Consider the following 10,528-nt stretch of genomic DNA (forward strand, 5'->3'; position numbering starts at 1 on the left):
TCATACAATCACAAGAATTATGATGCATGCGTTGATAACTTAATATTTTCATGTGCAAACTATTCATGACACGATACATTCATTTGAAGCATGCTTTCAGTATACAATTTCACATGGAAGACATAATCAAATTGAAAGTAACTATATGTAAGCATGGATACAATCACATCAAACATTGCAATACATCGAAATAATTCATATCAAACAAATGTCAAACATGTACCTGCAGCAAACACACTTCAATATCCCACTAACTACTACCATGCATAGCATGGACTCCGTACTCAAAAAATAAGAACACTTTCATATTCATACATTAAAATCATGTTCAGCATGATCTCCGAACTCCAACAAAGCAGTCTTAGATATCAACAACTAAGTGAGTGTGTGAACAATAAAGTGTTACATTCAATAAATTAAATAACATGTGATGCGCTTGCATCACTTACTCACCACAGGTATTTACCCGATTTGCATTGTTTTTGTCACTTACTTACCACGGGTGGCGGGGCACAAGCGAGTTTCGTTGAGAAATCTGCAAAAAACACTGTGTTAAAATGAATATTGAAGCTAATTAGGGAAACACAAACACTTATGCAATGCAAAAAACAACTAAATTGTTGATGATATATCTAATGATGAAATGCGATGAAATAAAGTGTGCAAGTAATGTACTGCAATGAATATTGAAGCTAATTAGAGAAACACAAACACTTATGCAAAGGAAGCAAAAAGACTAAACAAAGAAAAATAGAACAAAGAAAAAATAGGAAATGGATCATAAATTGTTTATCTCTGCTCAACGGACGATCTATAGAAGATCATTCTTATACAAGAGGTGACAAAACAAAAATTTCATAAACCAGTACAGAGAAATACTAAACAACCACTTGCCTAACAGATTATAAAAAAGAGAGACACACTAAGAAACCATTTGCAAAATATACAATAAACTAAACCACAACCAATTAAAAATGGGATAATGATATACTCTCTTTAGGATTTCTCTGTTCCCATTTTCTCAATCAAAATCTTTTAAAACTCATATTTTTCTATCATGCCTTTTGTTTCCCCAATCATTAAAAGAAATAAAGGGAAAGGAAAAATAAACTGAATAGAAGGAAAATAATGGCAAAAATCCTTTTCTTAACACAAACATGGCACAAGATGTTACATCTTCCCATCCAACAAACATTAGCCCAAACAAATATTCCAAATAATAACACTTGGAAAACAAACTGGTAATTCGGTTAAAACCTCAAAAAGATTATAGAAAATAGGTCAGATAGTCGCTTGCATGTGCTCAAGGAACAACTTCAAGATATAGTTTTCATACAAGAGGTGTCAGAAGAAGAAATAATCATCATGGACATAACATAAATAAATAAAAAAATATAGAAAAATAGCGGGAGATAATGTAAGAAAGATGTCACATGAAAACCATAAAACAAAATGCAAAAAATAACAAAAATGGAGGAAATCGCTCATAACAGTTTGCTTATCTCTGCTCAAAGAACAAGCTTTGAAAGTTGTTCTCGTACAAGAGGTGTCAGAAGAAGCATTAAACATCATGAAAAAAATGAAAAAGAAGACATAATCATAAAAAGATAGTTTCGGAGGAAGCAAAAATGCAGATGAGGAATCGAAGGAAGAAGAAGAAGAAGAAGAAGAAGAAGAAGAAGAAAATGCAAATGCAAATGATTACCTGCGCGTCGCCGGGCGGTGGCGGGAGGCTGACGGGGAGCGGCAGCTGGCGAGCGGTGGACGGCTGGTGAGCGGCGGCTGGCGAGCGGTGGACGGCTGGCGAGCGACGGCTGGCGAGCGGTGGACGGGGAGCGGCGGCTGGCGAGCGGAGGCGGCCGGGCGGTGGCGAGAGCCGACGGGCGGCGGGAGGGAGAGGGCGGCGGGCGGGAGCAAGACAGCGAAACAGGAAAAAGAGAAAGAGGGATGGGATTAGGGATTTACGCGACATTTAGCGACGGCTTAGCGATGGAATAATTCCGTCGCTAAGCCGTCATAAATCAAAATACCAAAAAAGCGACGGAATATATTTTGTCGCTACGCCGTCGCTAATTAGCGACGACAGAGTTCCCTCTCTAAATCCATCGCTAAAATGGTGTTCTTGTAATAAGAATTAGCGACAAAAAATTGCAGTCGCTAATCCATCACTAAGTAGCGACAGATTAGCGATAAAAGTTGTTTCCTCGCTAATCCGTCGCGAATTAGCGACAGATTGTATCTCTAGCTAATTTGTCGCTAATTAGCGACGAAAAAAATCCGTCGCAAATTTCCGTCGCTAATTAACAATTTTCTTGTAGTGACAGTAGCAAACATGGTTAGCTCATCTAGCCAAAGTTGACTCCAACTAAGTCCAAGGCTCAACACGAGTCCCAAACCCCGACTCCTTCAGGGAATTGACTCAACACAACCTCTAACTCGAGATGTAACTCAACCAATTATGCAAAACCTAAATGCATGGATATATTTCTTTCTTTTTTCATTTAAGTTCATCTTTTGCATTCTTTCATCGAGGCATTCATGTTCTTGAAAAAATGTTGTAGTGCACTACAATTAGCATACGTAGCTGAACCTCCGACAAAAGAAGTTTGTGTCCCTTAAGCCACTGCAGTCGGAGATGGGTCCACCCTAGTGACCAAGGCAGCGCCTACAACAACAATACACCACTGCCAACTGAGAAGGAGTTCGTTGACAACTGAGCATGTCCTACAATGTTGGAACGCCCAATCGAAGATAGAATGACCAGTGATACACCATTCAATCCCTTCCTCCTCTTAATCTCCTTCTCCCATATTGTTTTGGATCAATCATTATAGTATTTTGATTCTTTTTGTTTTCTTTTCGTTGTTTGTTGTGTGGGTCGACCCTAAGGAGGAAGAGCAGCCAAGGAAGCATACTAGAGATGCACTTAAGGATTGTGCATGTCAAAATAGCGATTAAAGATAGGTGTCGATCATTTCCTTCATATTAGTGGCATGTGTAGGCACAATTTGAGTGTGTGAATGACCAAAATTATGGAATTGGTGCAAAATTTTGTGATTGTTTTGGTTTATGTTCTGTTTTCTTTTTGTTACGTTATGCTAAACCAAGTCAATATATATATATATATATATATATATATATATATATATATATATATATATATATGTGTGTGTGTGTGTGTGTGTGTGTGTGTGTGTGTGTGTGTGTGTTTTGATATATACCTAGGATTGTGATTTTTCTGTTTTGGAGTTTATCTCCAAATAGACTTGTGATTTTCTGGTTTGGGCATGATTTAGATGTTTTCTTTTAAGTCATGAAATTTCTTTTGGGTATATTTATGAGAATATATGAATCAGAAATTGATATACAAAATTGAAAAAAAAAATGTGTTTTAATACATGGGCCTACAATTTTTCTAGTTTTAAAAATTTTCTATTAAGGCAATATGATTTTCTGTTCTTGTTATGATTTAGATGTTTTCTTTTGAGATGAAATTTCTTTAGGGAATTAATGAGAACATTGTGAATTTGAAATTGACATGCAAATCTGAAAGAAAAAATGTGTGTGTTTTAATACAGAGGCCTGCGATTTTTCTTATTTTAGATTTTATTCATGTATAGGCCCTGCAATTTTCTATTTTAGGCATGAGTTTGATGTTTTTTTTCTTTGTGTTCTGAGATTTATTTTAGGTTTTAATGAAAATATATGAATCTAAAATCTGATAAGCAATGTGAAAAAAAATCTTGTGTTTGAAAACAAAGGCTTGCATTTTTTTATTTTTAAATTATTCCTATATGTGCCCTGTAATTTTCTGGTTTGGGCATGATTGAGATGCTTTCCTTTGAGCCATGAAATTTCTTCTAAGTTTTAAATGAGAAATTGAAATATGATATGTAAATCTGATAAAAAATTAGGAAAAAGAATGGAAAGAAAAAAAACGTGTTTAATGTAAACAATAGAGGCCTGCAATTTTTCTATTTTTGGACCTTGTTGCATGAACAGTGATTTTCTATTTTGGCATGACAAAACACTTATTTGAATTACATAAATTGTACTTTGATGTTATGAATGAAATGTGAAAAAAAAATATAAAACATATTATTTCCAATTTCATGTTTTGAACCTTTTTTTTAGGCTCATGGTTTTCTGTTTTGGTGTTAATTTACATTCTTTTAACACATAAAAAGTATATGGTTTGTAAACACTTTGATGACATGATTTTTGCTCTTATTCTTTTGGTTCATCAACTAATTGTTGTCAGGTTTTGATAAACAACCCTACGTCGTAGTTTTTTTTTTAGTTGTTGTCATGTTAATGCAAACAACCATGCACTTCAGTTTTTTTATAAATTGTTGTTCTATTAATGCAAACAACCTTGCCCTTTAGTTTTTTTTTTATGAATTGATGTCATGTTGATAAAAATAGCCCTGCACTTTAGTTTTTAACGGATTATTGTCATGTTTTTATAAACAACCCTGCACTGTAGTTTTTTCTTAAGTTGCTAATGCAAAAGCCTTGCACTTTAGTCTTTTTATTAATTGTTGTTCTGTTAATGCAAATAACCCTGCACTTTAGTTTTTTTTATGAATTGATATCGTTTTGATAAAAACAACCCTGTACTTTAATTTTTAATGGATTGTTGTCATGTTTTTATAAATAGACCTTGCACTATAGTTTTTTGTTTTTTTTTTAGTTGTTGTCATGTTAATGCAAACAACCCTACACTTTAGCTTTTAATGGATTGTTGTCAAGTTAATATAAACAACCCTGTACTTTAGTTTTTAAATGAGTTGTCATATTTTTATAAACAGCCATGCACTGTAGTATTTAAATAAATTGTTGTCATGTTATGTAAACAATCCTGCACTTGAGTTCTTAAATGTACTGTTGGCATGACTAATGCCAACAGCCCAACACTTTAGTTTTCTTATGAATTGTCCTACACTTTAGTTATTTTTTTTTTGAATTGATGTCATGTTGAATGAAAATAGCCCTGCACTTCAATTTTAATGGATTGTTGTCATGTTAATATAAACAACCTTGTTCTTGTATTCTTGAATCAGTTGTTGTCACAAACAATATTGTACTTTTATTTTGAAATAGATATTGTCATTTTATATGAGCAATCTTATTCATTTATGCTTAAGTGTGTGGCTGTCATATTTTTATTGTCATGCTTAAAACTGCCATGATTTTTTGCATTTGAGATTGCATGTTTCTGTCATGCTTAAAACGGCTATACCAATTGCATTCTTGAGAAAAATCTTTGTATTTGGGGTTTGTTGAAAAGTGATTATTGAGAACAACAAATATATATATATATTTCGGTGTGAACCAAGCTTAGTTTGGAAAAAACAAGCAAGTATGGTTGCTCGTCTAAAATTTGTGTTGATCGTCGCATACATGGGCCATAGTAGGTCATTTATGTTGTTTTGGAATTCATAAACTTTAGATTTATGAAAGTTTCCTAGTTTTTTTCTCATAGTGTTAACTTTGGAAAACATTTTTTCATGATAAATCCTATTGTTGAGTGCAGTAAGGTCTTGTTGAGAGTGCACCAAGGTGTTTCTATTAGTTTCGAGAAAGAGACTTACTCTTAAGTTAGAGATTTCATTGTAGCTTGTTGGGCAATGCTCTGTGTACCTAAAGGTACATTGAAAACTAAAAATAATAATGAATTTTAAATTAAACATGAACAAGTTATATAGATTAGTTGGTTACTCCCTGAAAGATGGGATAACTTGTCACCTTGACTCCGTACTCGTCTTGAGAGCGATTTTGCACCACCCCTAACGGCTCGACCCTCCCACTTAGTCTAGCTTGGTCCTGTCCCACCTTAGAATGACCTTAATGCTTGGTCATCCCACCTTGGAACGACCTTAGTGCTTGGTCGTCCCACCTTGGGATGGCCCAACCGTCCCACTCAGTCCCGCCTGTCCCACCGTGGGACGCCTTGGAATGAGATTACTACAACCGCAATTTGAGTTACATTGTATATACTGAGTGAATGAACGATACCGTATGGGGTAGAGACCCTTTCTCGCATTTGTAACCAAGCATTCTTGTCAATAGGTCCTAGCGTCTTACAAATATCTTTAATTTTCCAACCATCGAAAAGCCAACATCTACCTGCAATAACAAAACACCTTAATGGCACTCACGATGACATACGTTCTTCAACAATAGCATGATGACATGAAAAGGTACTCACGACACCTTAATGACACTTGTTAGAATGTTTGTGTGTCATTGCTTTTTTCTATACTGCCTAACAAAAACGAAGAAGAAGAAAAGATTGTAAAAAGATATAGCTGGCAAATCCCCCTATGACGCCCACTAATGATCGAACCAGTTGATCGATTTATAGTTATCTCCACGAGGTAGGAACAAATCCGAGAATGTTTTGTAATACAAGGCAGAAATGAGAAGGCGGCAATGTGTTGTAACACAAGCTAAAAACCAAGGCGGGAACTTGGACTCGCGGGAATGCATATCTATCTTACGGGAGGACATTTCCATCAAACACATATCTATCTTTTTTATATGTTATTTATCTTTTTTATATGCTATTTTATTATAAAATCATCATGGGTAACATTGGCATATGAATTATCACAGGTCCCAAGATATTCCTCCATACACATCCGAACACACGAATTTGTGTTCGGCAGTGAATACACAACACCGAACAAACATCCAATATCGGATATAAACTAAAAGGGGAGATTAGATATGACTTGAGAGATAAATAAAAAAGTGATTAAGATGCCAAATGATATCTACCAACGGGATGTTTTGTTAGTAGATATAGTTACTGCAGTACTTTCATGTTAGATTATAGACAAAGGAACTTAGATGGACTCAATTGAGAGAGAGAGAGAGAAAGAGAGAAGCAGGTTCAACAACTTTAATGCCAATGCAAGGTAATGCCTTGTGTTCTAAAATTCCTTTAATGAAGACAGACCACCTTTTTCTCATGAGAAATCCTTACTGTAAGGTGGATTAAACAAAGTTAGTGACAATCTATAGAACAACTCTAAGCCAGAAAATACAAAGTTTTCATGAACTTAAATGACGGTGAATTTAGAAGAAAGTAAAACAATAATATTATCAAGATCATGTATGAAAACAATTCTATTAACAAGACATTAGAATTTAACATTTTCCAAAGGAAAATGACTGCATAATATGCGGTGATATTCTGCTGCCATAGATAAGCATATAGCAGATTTATTCTGAACATCTCAATCATGGTTTTAAAACTCAGTGACTGGCGATTCGACTCGGCATGGGTTGACTTGTGACTCTCTGAGTCAACTTGGTGATGGCTGACTCATGACGACTGTATATTTCTACAAAAATGTACATAATATGCTTGTATATATTGTATAACTAATTGTCACATATAATGTGTATTATAATATATATTATGTATACAATATATATATATATATATATATATATATATATATATATTACATTATTAATTATAAAATATATTATTTACATATAATGCACATAATATGCATATATATATATATACATAAAAAAATACATCGCATATGGATGACAACGAGTTTCTATACACTGATCTCTATCTTGCTTGTTGATCCCTGAATAACCGACTTTCACATGTGGCAGCACCATACAGCTTGCTTGATTTTTGGATTCCACTGTTAGCCACCATGTTAATACTTTTTTTCTTAATAAGGTCACTCATGTCTTCTTTTTTTATGACAAGGAACCCTCGCCAAAGTGAGGAAAACTCATGATGGGGCCCACGACCACCTTGCGCCCACCTCTGAAAGAATAGGGTCAATCATGTCGTTGGTTTGAAACAAAAAGTCTCGCTTTTACTGTTAGTGATCCACTTCAATCGCTTATCTGGCTATAGACCTGTCACTATCCAATTTGATTAATTCCTCACAAACTGAATGGTTTAGGAAAATAAATCTTACAAACATTAATCTGGAAAAATAGGAGTGTTTTGATTGTGCTTAAGAGAGAATATGTGTCCCACACCATAAACTTTACGTTTTTAACAATTAATTGGAATCACTTGCTTATTGATTTCAAATCCGTAAATTTTGATATTCGAAGGCCTAGGATCCCATAAATCTCCATCGACTGTAGGTTGTTGTAAAAACCCCCTTTAATGAAATCGTTGAAGGGGATAAAGTCATAAAAAAAACAAAAAAAGGAGAAAGGTGGTTCCCCATTTGGGGGAACCGCCTCTCCCGAGCGAGGGAGAGGGACACATAGACAAGAAAAAAATAAAGATCAGAGGGACTCACCAGAATCCGGCTGGCGAGGACGAGGTAAGGGTCTTCCCCTTTCTTTTTTTGATCGATTGAGGGTCAGCAGATATGTTGGACGATAAGCTGCAGAGAAACAAAAAAAGGGGGGAACTACGAGAGAGAGAGAGAGAGAGAGAGAGAGAGAGAGAGAGAGAGAGAGGGCCGGCTGACTGACGCCAGTGGCCGGCCCCTCTGCCATATAGAGAAACAGAGAGGGTTGGCTCTGGCTATCGGCCTCTCACTGTTTGAGAAGGGAAAAGATGGAAGGGGTGAGCTTGTTTTCTTATAGTTTTTTAAAAAAAGGGGGACCAGACCGTGTCGGTCTGGGTGTAGCCTAGACCAGGTCAGTCTGAGTGTAATCCAGATGAACTAGATCATTAAAAAAAAATCGGGTCAAACCGGTTCAGATCCAGTCAGTTTAGAACCAATCGATTTAGCTCGAATCAGTTCAGAATCAAACCGGGTCAGACCGAACCGGTCTAAATCGAGTCAAATCAGATTGACTCAGATAAACCGAACCAATCTGGGTTTAAAACAGACTGATTCGGGTCTGACTAGGTCTCGGGTCTCGATTCGGATCCAGACTGATCTGGATCATACCAATTCTTGATTCAGTAATCTGGACCAACATAAATAAAAACTAGATTGAAAGAGATATGGGTCTAGATCCGGATTGACAGTTTTGGATCCAAAATAGAACTGGATCTAGTTCATATCAGTATTGGATCTAAATTAAAACTAGATCTAGATTCAACTGAATAGATCAGTTCTGAATCCAGATCAGAACTAGGACTGACTGGATCTAGTCTGATAATTCTGAATTTAGATCTGTTAGGGGTCTGGATCTAGTCAGACTATTTTGGATCTAGATTAGAAATGGATCTAGATCAAGTTGTAATTTAATTTTGAATATTGAAAATTATTATTAAAATAGCCAAAGTGCCCTTGTATGTACCAAAGATCCATTTTGATAAAATGAGCATAACTTTGCATTCTGAACTCGGAATCGAGTAAGGCTTGGTGTGTTGGACTTGTATCGTAGAGAAAATCTTTGTATCCACTATTTTTTGTTGAATCAGGGGCACAAAAATAAGAGTCTCACGAGTCAATTTAGGAGAGGTATTTTAATAATTTTGTTAAAATATAAAAGGTGATGTGTATTAATACGAATATACTTATACAATGATCAGATCTTTCTATTAGAGCCGCTTGAGATTCAAGTGCGATCAGAACACAAGATTCGTATTCGAGGTAAGAGATATTATAAGTAATTTTAGATATGAATAAATATTTTTGCGTTCCATGTTATTGTAATGTTGTAAATTGACATGATTAGTATGATAGCTTTTGAGTGTGATCATAATATGCATAAAATGATCACCCATGATATTATGATATGATTGTATACACATGTTAGTCGTAACATGTCATGCATATTCGAAAGATATTGTTTTGTGATAGCATGTCAGTATGATAAATTGTTAATAACATGCATTATGATGAGATTGTATTTAGACTTGACTCTCCATTATTCTATTCATATTATGTGAATGGATATATTAAGATTAGCATGCATAACTAATTAAATCCTGAAAGTGGCGACATGTGGTAAAAGCTACCTGGTTTGCAGTCAGAGTAAAGTCATCATATAGAGTGGGTCACTGGTGATTTAATGATGTAGAAACCCTACATCGTTGCGTGCTTAGTATGAGATAAGTGTGAACCCTAATGTTATTATGAGATTAAAGAGTGAGATCTGTCATGATTATGTCACGATATCACTCATGAAAGAATGAGTAAAATATGAGTTTGACAATGTAGTTCAATGTGTTGAGCTTAGTTTATGACTTAGGGTTATACTCACATAGTGTTTGAGACTCTAGACGACCATGGATGACTGAGAACGATTATGGTTAAGATGTAGCATGAATCATGCCGAGATTGAGATTGAGTCTAACCTCCCAGCTAGCTACCAGTGGGGTTTTCTTTTTTATTCACTGTAGTGCTTAGTGGTCCAGAAAACACTGAGAGTATATGGTTCATTGTCTGGCAAACATGTAGAATTTGAGCATTATACGCGGGTTGCTACGCTCATATACGGCTATGATCGATATAGCCGATCTAGAGTTAGTTTGGTGTGACAGAGCATCTGAGAGAGTTAATCAAGGGATAATTAAAATATACAAACTTGTGTGGTGTGTCGAAAACTAAACTCGGACTACGAGCTTAGA

General features: G+C 35.4%; 2 non-coding genes across 2 annotated transcripts; both read right to left on the reverse strand.

Moving 5' to 3' along the window:
- Positions 1 to 1,280: 1,280 nt before the first annotated feature.
- On the reverse strand, positions 1,281 to 1,371 carry LOC149815602 (small nucleolar RNA snoR1). The gene has a single exon (XR_016428148.1). It is a non-coding gene; the product is annotated as a small nucleolar RNA snoR1 (small nucleolar RNA).
- A 112-nt stretch (positions 1,372 to 1,483) lies between these two features.
- LOC149815603 (small nucleolar RNA snoR1) lies at positions 1,484 to 1,576 on the reverse strand. Its single transcript, XR_016428150.1, has one exon. It is a non-coding gene; the product is annotated as a small nucleolar RNA snoR1 (small nucleolar RNA).
- Positions 1,577 to 10,528: the final 8,952 nt, after the last annotated feature.

This window comes from Nuphar pumila, chromosome 15 (assembly GCF_984573655.1).
Source record: "Nuphar pumila chromosome 15, dmNupPumi1.hap1.1, whole genome shotgun sequence".
Taxonomy (NCBI): domain Eukaryota; kingdom Viridiplantae; phylum Streptophyta; class Magnoliopsida; order Nymphaeales; family Nymphaeaceae; genus Nuphar; species Nuphar pumila.